Below are 10,431 nucleotides of genomic sequence, written 5' to 3'. Positions count from 1 at the left end.
ATATACCTTGTTATATAATTCTAACTTTGGAACTATTAAATGTTTTACATAATTTAAAATGCTAAATTATATCAAAGGGATAAAGTAAATTCTAAAAATAAAAACATACAGGAGCAAAAGAGCCTCATTGTATGTCACGTTGGTGGCATAACCATCCTGAGAACCATTATTTCAAGTCAATTTAATAGTATTTTGGCTGTTCATCCTTAAGGAGATATATACTTAGGAAAAAAAGTATATTCCATAGACTTATTTTTAGTATTAATATTAGTATCTGGATACGGTAGGATAAAGAAATAAATTATATAGGTGGTAGAGGAAATAACTTGTACTGATATCATTAGCAGCCAACATTTAGAGCCTAAGAGATACATTTTTAAAATAAAACAATTAAACAAAATGCTTGTAATCGCTTGAACTGGGAATTTAAAGCCCTGAGCTCATCATTTTCTTTCCTTGCCTCTGGCAGCACCCTTAGAAGCAACCAGCCAGCTGCATCACCCACCTTACTTTCACTAAGATGTTCTATGATAGCGAATATTTGGTCACTTAGGGCCTTGGCTTCTATAGGTACTTGGTTATGGGAATCTGTAGCTAACAGTGTGAGTAACTGTTGTACCATAGACTGCAAGTGTCCCCTTTAGCACTGAAAACAAGGTCATTAGTGCCTTTAAACCTAGTCAGACTAGAGAACCAATTTGGAAAATTCATCTTAAGATTCTGTTTCTCAGGAACCACTTTCAGTATCAATCTGAATCTTCATCTAACTACCAGTTTACAGGAAACAAAGGGATAGAGGAACATATTCGGAAACACTGCAAGAATCCAACCAGCCAAATCCAGAATGTGAGAAATTCTGCAGGACAAATAAGATGGTTTGTTCAATAAATGGTGTGAGAAAAGGTGGGGCATGGGGAGGAACTCCAATAAATTGAATGGGACATAAAAGTAGTGTAGGGTATGGGTTTCTTTGTATCTTGATTCAAATCAGCCAAATAGAAATATTTTGGGGATAATTTGGAAAAATTGAACACAGACTGGGTATTGGATGACATTAAAGAATTACTTTTAATTGTGTTAGGTGAGATGATGGAATTGTGGCTCCACTGAAAAGAAAGTTCTTATCTGTTAGCTTTACATGCTGAAATATTTATGAGTGTGATGATATAATGTATAAGATTTGTTTTGAAATACTTCTGCAAAAAAGTGTGTGATGGCGCTGGGTGTGTAAACAAGCTTGATAAAATCTTGAGAGTAATTAGAGCTGGGTGCTGGTACATAGGAGGTTAATAATATTATTCTCTTTGCTTTGAATTGTGCTTGAAAATTTCCACAAAACATTAAGATAACAATATTAAACTAAATTACTTCTGTTTCTTGTGAAGGCTCTGAGCCTAACATGGGCTCCACTGTTGTTAAAAAAAAGAAAGATTAGCAAGTGAGGGGTGTTAGCAATTTAATAGCTTCAAACCAAGACTTTCTCCTATATGTGATCAGAAGGATTGGAAAAATATTTAAAAGCAAATAATTTACTGAATCTGTGGATTCAGTGTAATTTCATGCGAAAAATAATCTTCAGAACAAAAAGTGGTCAGCGTCCCGTCTTGAGAGGCTCCGGTATTATAAAGTGAGCCCAGGACTGGGGGCAGGAGGCCTGGGATCAAATTCTCACTCAGAACTGTCTCATGGGAAGTCCCCTCACCTTGGTTTCTTCCTCTGTAAAATGGGAGAAATCAGGCTAAAAGATCTCTAGGATCCCTCCAATTATGTCAAGCTGTGATTCAGTAAATGACCAATGTGTCTAACAACTCATTCAGTCATTCAACAATCAATTTATTCAACACCTACTGTTGACGGTGCTAGATGCTGGGATGTGCCTGCACACAGAGCTTAGGGTCTAGCTGTAATCTGCCATTTCCAAGAGAATGTTAGTTATTCTGAAAAACAGACACTGGTGTAGTGGTACATTTTGGAAGGGGTATAAGGAGTTTTCTCCCAGATCTCCTGCCTACTCAAATCCTGACTTTTCCTCCCCAGACCACCTGCATTTCAGAATAGCCATTACCTCCCTGGGACCAGGGGATGCGATGCCCTGAATAGCTAGGCAAGGGGGCATTCTTATCCTGAAGCAGGGGGTAGAGTCTTCCCACACCACACAGGTGCTGAGAGTGGGAGGACGGATGGTCCAGGGGAAAACTCAGGTGCTGTAACTGGAGAAAGGGTCAGTGGATGCCGAGGGACAGAAGGTACCAGCCCACTGCCTCTCTTATCTCACTGCAAGTGCTAGAATAAATGTACCACACTTCCTCATTCCTCTGTGGGGAGATAACATAAAGAAATGTCACTATACTACTTTTTTTAAATTAATTAATTAATTTATTTATTTATTTTGGCTGCGTTGCGTCTTTGTTGCTGTGCGCAGGCTTTCTCTAGTTGCGGTGAGCGAGGGCTACTCTTTGTTGCAGTGTGTGGGCTTCTCATGGCGGTGGCTCCTCTTGTTGTGGAGCACGGGCTCTAGGCATGCAAGCTTCAGTAGTTGTGGTGCATGGGCTCAGTAGTTGTGGTTCATGGGCTTAGTTGCTCCACGGCATGTGGGATCTTCCCAGACCAGGGATCGAACCCATGTCCCTGCAGTGGCAGGCAGATTCTTAATCCCTGTGCCACCAGGGAGGTCCCACTCTACTACTTCTTAACTAACCCCATCAATAGGAATCAGTCCAAAGAATTGTTTTAACATCTCTATCTCAGTTTTCTCCTCTGTGGAATAGGGATTATGGTATCTATCCCCATAAAGCAATGAAGAAGATCCAGGCAGATACTTCATGTAAACGGCTTAGCACAATGCCTGGAACATTAAAAAAAAAAAAACAATCTTGATAAATGGCAGGTCTTTCAACATTAAATGCAACAACATTCGCATTATAGCGGTCCCAGAAGGAGAGGAGAGAGAGGAAGGAAAATATTTGAAGAGATTATAGCCGAAAACTTCCCTAACATGGGAAAGGAAAAAGCCACCCAAGTCCAGGAAGCACAGAGAGTCCCAGGCAGAATAAACCCAAGGAGAAACACGCTGAGACACATAGTAATCAAACTGACGGAAATTAAAGACAAAGAAAATTATTGAAAGCAACAAGGGAAAAACAAAAAATAACATACAAGGGAACTCCCATAAGGTTAACAGCTGATTTCTCCGCAGAAACTCTATATGCCAGAAGGGAGTGGCATGATATATTTAAAGTGATGAAAGGGAAGAACCTACAACCAAGATTACTCTACCTGGCAAGGATCTCATTCAGATTTGATGGAGAAATCAAAAGCTTTACAGACAAGCAAAAGCTAAGAGAATTCAGCACCACCAAACCAACTGTACAACAAATGCTAAAGGAACTCCTCTAAGTGGGAAACACAAGAGAAGAAAAGAACCTACAAAATCAAACTCATAACAATTAAGAAAATGGTAATAGGAACATGCATATTGATAATTACCTTAAACATGAATGGATTAAATGCTCCAACCAAAAGACACAGGCTTGCTGAGTGGATACAAAAACAAGACCCATATATATGCTGTCTACAAGAGACCCATTTCAGACCTCAGGACACATAGAGGCTGAAAGTGAGGGGATGGAAAAAATATTCCATGCAAATGGAAATCAAAAGAAAGCTGGAGTAGCAATTCTTATATCAGACAAAATAGACTTCAAAATAAAGACTATTACAAGAGACAAAGAAGGATGCTACATAATGATCAAGGGATCAATCCAAGAAGAAGATGTAACAATTGTAAATATTTATGCACCCAACATAGGAGCACCTCAATACATAAGGCAAATGTAACAGCCATAAACAGGGAAATCGACAGTAACACAATCATAGTCGGGGACTTTAACACGCCCACTTTCACCAATGGACAGATCATCCAAAATGAAAATAAATACGGAAACACAAGCTTTAAATAACACATTAAACAAGGTGGACTTAATTGATATTTATAGGACATTCCATCCAAAAACAACAGAATACACATTTTTCTCAAGTGCTCATGGAACATTCTCCAGGATAGATCACATCTTGGGTCACAAATCAAAGCTCGGTAAATTTAAGAAAATTGAAATCATATCAAGCATCTTTTCCAACTACAATGCTATGAGATTAGAAATCAATTACAGGGAAGAAAACGTAAAAAACACAAACACATGGAGGCTAGACAATATGTTACTAAATAACTAAGAGATCACTGAAGAAATCAAAGAGGAAATCAAAAAATACCTAGACAGTTTATGAAAATTCATTCAGCTTGTAATATTCATTGTAGACTTGTAATATGGGTACATTACTGTGTCTATACACCAAGTTTTTGGGTTTTTTTACATCTTTATTAGAGTATAATTGCTTTACAATAGTGTGTTAGTTTCTGCTTTATAACAAAGTGAATCAGTTATACATATACATATGTTCCCATATCTCTTCCCTCTTGCGTCTCCTTCCCTCCCACCCTCCCTATCCCACCCCTCCGTACACCAAGGTTTTTTTTACTTGATTAAAATAATTACTTTCAAGTTGCAAAGAAAAAAAAAAAAACCTAGAGACAAATTACAACAAAAACACGACGACCCAAAACCTATGGGATACAGCAAAAGCAGTTCTAAGAGGGAATTTTATAGCAATACAAGCCTACCTCAAGAAACAAGAAACATCTCAAATAAACAAGTTAACCTTACACCTAAAAGAACCAGAGAAAGAAGGACAAACAAAACCCAAAGTTAGTAGAAGGAAAGAAATCATAAAGATCAGAGCAGAAATAAATGAAATAGAAACAAAGAAGACAATAGAAAAGATCAATAAAACTAAAAGTTGGTTCTTTGAGAAGATAAACAAAACTGATAAACCTTTAGCCAGAGTCATCAAGAAAAAGAGGGAGAGGACTCAATTCAATAAAATTAGAAATGAAAAAGGAGAAGTTACAATGGACACCACAGAAATACAAAGCATCCTAAGAGACTACTACAAGCAACTCTTTGCCAATAAAATGGACAACCTGGAAGAAATGGACAAATTCTTAGAAAGGTATAATCTTCCAACACTGAACCAGGAAGAAATAGAAAATATGAACAGACCAATCACAAGTAATGAAATTGAAACTGTGATTAAAAATCTTTCAACAAACAAAAGTCCAGGATCAGATGGCTTCACAGGTGAATTCTATCAAACATTTAGAGGGCTTACCTGGTGGCATAGTGGTTAAGAATCCATCTGCCAATGCAGGGGACATGGGTTCGAGCCCTAGTCCGGGAAGATCCCACATGCTGCGGAGCAACTAAGCCCATGTGCCACAACTACTGAGCCTGCGCTCTAGAGCCCACGAGCCACAACTACTGAAGCCCACAGGCCTAGAGCCCACACTCCGCAACAAGAAAAGCCACCACAGTGAGAAGCCTGCACACTGCAATGAAGAGTAATCCCTGCTTGCTGCAACTAGAGAAAGCCCACGTGCAGCAACGAAGACCCAATGCAGCCAAAAATAAAATAAATAAAAATAAATTTATAAAAAAAAACACATTTAGAGGAGAGCTAACACCCATCCTTCTTAAACTCTTCCAAAAATTTGCAGAGGAAGAAACACTCCCAAACTCATTCTGTGAGGCCACCATCACCCTGATACCAAAACCAGACAAAGATGCTACAAAAAAAGAAAATTACAGACCAATATCACTGATGAATATGGATGCAAAAATCCTCAACAAAATACTAGCAAACAGAATCCAACAACACATTAAAAGGATCATACACCATGATCAAGTGGGATTTATCCCAGGGATGCAAGCATTCTTCAATATACACAAATCAATCAATGTGATACACCATATTAACAAATTGAATAATAAAAACCGTATGATCATCTCAGTAGATGCAGAAAAGCTTTTGACAAAATTCAACACTGATTTATGATAAAAACTCTCCAGAGAGTGGGCATAGAGGGAACCTACCTCAACATGATAAAGCCCGCAGCAAACATCATTGTCATATACGACAAACCCGCAGCAAAAATCATTCTCAATGGTAAAAAACTGAAAGCATTTCCTCTAAGGTCAGGAACAAGATAAGGATGTCCACTCTTGCCACTATTATTCAACATAGTTTTGGAAGTCCTAGCCACGGCAATCAGAGAAGAAAAAGAAATAAAAGGAATACAAATTGGAAAAGAAGAAGCAAAACTGTCACTGTTTGCAGATGACATGATACTATACATAGAGAATCCTAAAGATGCCACCAGAAAACTACTAGAGCTAATCAATGAATTTGGTAAAGTTGCAGGATACAAAATTAATGCACAGAAATCTCTTTCATTCCTATACACTAACAACGAAAGATCAGAAAGAGAAATTAAGGAAACAATCGCATTCACTGTTGCAATAAAAAGAATAAAATACGTGGGAATAAACCTACCTAAGGAGGTAAAAGACCTGTACTCAGAAAACTATAAGACACTGATGAAAGAAATCAAAGATGACACAAACAGATGGAGAGATATACCATGTTCTTGAATTGGAAGAATCAACATTGTGAAAATGACTATACTACCCAAAGTAATCTACAGATTCAGTGCAATCCCTATCAAATTATCAGTGGCATTTTTTACAGAACTAGAACAAAAAAATCTTAAAATTATATATGGAAACACAAAAGAACCCGAAAAGCCAAAGCAGTCTTGAGGGAAAAATACGGAGCTGGAGGAATCAGACTCCCTGACTTCAGACTGTACTACAAAGCTACAGTAACCATGACAATATGGTACTGGCACAAAAACAGAAATATAGATTAATGGAACAGGATAGAAAGCCCAGAGATAAACCCACGCACATATGGTCAACTAATCTATGACAAAGGAGGCAAGGGTATACAGTGGAGAAAAGATAGTCTCTTCAATAAGTGGTGCTGGGAAAACTGGACAGCTACATATAAAAGAATGAAATTAGAACACTCCCTAATACCATACACAAATATAAACTCAAAATGGATTAGAGACCTAAATGTAAGACCCAATACTATAAAACTCTTAGAGGAAAGCATAGGAAGAACATTCTTTGACATAAATCACAGCAAGATCTTTTTTGATCCACCTCCTAGGGTAATGGAAGTAAAAACAAAAGTAAAGAAATGGTACCTAATGAAACTTAAAAGCTTTGGCAAAGCAAAGGAAACTACAAACAAGAGGAAAAGACAACCCTCAGAATGGGAGAAAATATTTGCAAGCGAATCAATGGACAAAGGATTAATCTCTAAAATTTACAAGCTGCTCATGCAGCTCAATATCAAAAAAACAAACAACACAATCAAAAAATGGGCAGAAGACCTAAATAGACATTTCTCCAAAGAGGACATACAGATGGCCAAGAAGCACCTGAAAAGCTGCTCAACATCACTAATTATTAGAGAAATGCAAATCAAAACTACAATGAGGTATCACCTCACACCAGTTAGAATGGGCATCATTAGAAAATCTACAAACAACAAATGCTGGAGAGGGTGTGGAGAAAAGGGAACCCTGTTGCACTGTTGGTGGGAATGTAAATTGATGCAGCCACTATGGAGAACAGTATGGAGGTTCCTCAAAAAACTAAAAATAGAACTACCATATGACCCAGCAATCACACTACTGGGCATATACCATGAGAAAACCATAATTCAAGAAGAGTCATGTACCACAATGTTCATTGCAGCTCTATTTACAATAGCCAGGTCATGGAAGCAACCTAAAGGCCCATCGACAGATGAATGGATAAAGAAGATGTGGTACATGTATATGTTGGAGTATTACTCAGCCATAAAAAGGAATGAAATTGGGTCATTTGTAGAGACGTGGATGGATCTAGAGACTGTCATACAGAGTGAAGTCAGAAAGGAAAAACAAATACTGTACATTAATGCATATATGGGGAACCTAGAAAAATGTTACAAATGAACTGGTTTGCAAGGCAGAAATAGAGACACAGATGTAGAGAACAAACATATGGACACCAAGGGGGGAAAGCAGTGGGGAGCAGGGGTAGTGGTGTGATGAATTGGGAGATTGGGATTGACATGTATACACTGATGTGTATAAAATGGATGAGTAATAAGAACCTGCTGTATAAAAAAATAAAGTAAATTTTTTAAAAAAAGTTTTAGTTCTGGAAAAAAAATGGCAGGTCTTTCACTACTTCTTGTCCACTTAGTCCATTCGCCAGACCCAGAAAGCAGCTCCCTAGCTTGCCCGGGCTTCCTGAAGTGTAACCTTCTTGTTGATTATCTGTGACCCTTGCTCTCAGCCACCCATAGGACCCAGAAAACCCAACCTCGGCCCTAATCATTCAATTTATGGCCCCTGAGTCATTCTCTAGGTTGAATGGCCCAAGCAGGTATGCTTGGAACTCTCAAGAAACCAATCAAATTCCTGTTTATGAGTGTTCATTGGAACACTAATGACCATAAAAAACAGCCGAGAGGCTAGGATAAATCTGACCCATTTTTTTTTCCAGAAGACTTTCCCAAATTCCTTTGGCAGACACACCCAGTCCTTCTCGCTATTAATACTAACCACAGGCCATCCTATTTGCCTTGTTTTAACCTGCCTAGTCTCATCTCCGGAATAGATTATTTTACCCTTGGTTTTAAAGAAGCACTTCCTAGGACCTCCCTAACAATCCTAAACCACTTAAAATTTAACATCCAGTGGATTGCCATCTCCCACATGGTCAAGGCCAGAATTCTCTGCTCACCTTCAAGATTCTCCAACATCTGACCTCAACGTGTACCATGATCTTTTATGCAACTTCTACTTACTTCATACTTGAGTGATTATTCTCTATAAGAGTGCTCACCCACCTTCTTGGTTTTTTTCCCAAGTTCGACAAATACTTTTTGGACTTTAGACAAGACATTTCCCTCTCTGTATAATCTGGTAGAAATTTCAGGTGCCTCGAGGCAGAGGTTAAGATTTGATTAAATAGCCCAGTTGAACACAAGGGAGTGGGATGGAGCCTTAGTGGACTGGACAGTATCTGGCCTGCATAAAGTCATTCAAATTTAAAATGTTTATGAACGAAGTGGTAGCCAGGCAGAAAACACCTGTTGGCCTGGGACCTTCAGAAAATCTTTGCTATCAATTCTTTAATAATACAACCCCAATTCCAAATGAAATTGTACACACACTTTCAATATATTAATAAATAATAGTAGTGTCTTATCAATATAAGTTTATTTTCTGATTTTAAACATCATTTTGGGAATTCCCTGGCAGGTCAGTGGTTAGGACTATGGGCTTTCACTGCCGAGGGCCCAGGTTCAATCCCTGGTTCGGAGGCTAAGATCCTGCAAGCTGCTTGGCGTGGCCAAAATAAATAAATAAAGATTGTTTCCTGTGTTTGTTAAAACCAGTCAATGAGAAGAATAGGCATTGATGATCACAAAAACTTGAAACTGAAACTGGAGTTTGGATGACAATTGCAGACTTGAATCAGCCGTAGCAGCCAATCCACTGAACAATATATATTTTTTATGCCATAATATTGAGAAAATACCAATTTACGGATATGTAGTTGAAACTGGGCGCAATTTTTAAACAGCTCTCTTTGAAACACAGAATATTTTGCAGTTAAACAGAGAATAAAGGAGAAGTTTGATTCCAAGCTCTACACACACAAAAAAGTTAACCTGATAGTTGACTGCTGATATTTATAGACTTTTCTTTCTCAGAAATAGAAACTCTGATTTTTAACTGGGTGTGTGACAAACAGAATTTTAAAAACTGAATTTCCCAGACTGCTTTGCAGGTAGATGTGGCCATATAACTAAGTTCTGGCCAAAAGAATATACACGGTAGTGTCATATGCAATTTCTGGGAAATGTCTTGCTGACAGAATGCAATTGGGGTGGGTGGAGCTTAAGCAGCCATTTTGGAACATGAGGTTTAAAGCCAATGTTGGGTGTGGCAGAGCAGCAAAATAGAGTGAATCCAGGTCTTTCATGATCGTGAAGCCAGAATCCCAGCCCTTGATAACTTGCCTCCAAATTTTGTTTATATGAGAGCAAAACAAATTTCTGCATTGTTTAAGGCATTGCTGTTTTGGGTTTGGTTTTCTGATACTTACAGCTGAAACTGTGATATGGAAAAGTAAACTGATGATGGCCTTGAATGGGTTAAAATTTGTTACCTAACACTTATAAGTGTGCCTGTTGTTCCTTAAGATTTTCAAGTGAGCCGAATATCTAAAACAGCTGGAAGGTAGCAGAATATGCCACTCCAAAATATGCCAACATGGCATGGGTGGCATATTCGGCTGCCCTTCACGATGATTCTCAAACTTTTGGCCTCAGGACCCCATTATTGTCTTAAAAATTGTTGTGAGGGGGACTTCCCTGGTGGTGCAGTGGTTAAGAATCCGCCTGCCA

This window comes from Orcinus orca, chromosome 3 (genome assembly GCF_937001465.1).
Source record: "Orcinus orca chromosome 3, mOrcOrc1.1, whole genome shotgun sequence".
In the NCBI taxonomy this organism is placed as follows: Eukaryota; Metazoa; Chordata; class Mammalia; order Artiodactyla; family Delphinidae; genus Orcinus; species Orcinus orca.
The sequence above is the reverse complement of the archived record's forward strand: the minus strand, read 5'-3'. Positions refer to the sequence as shown.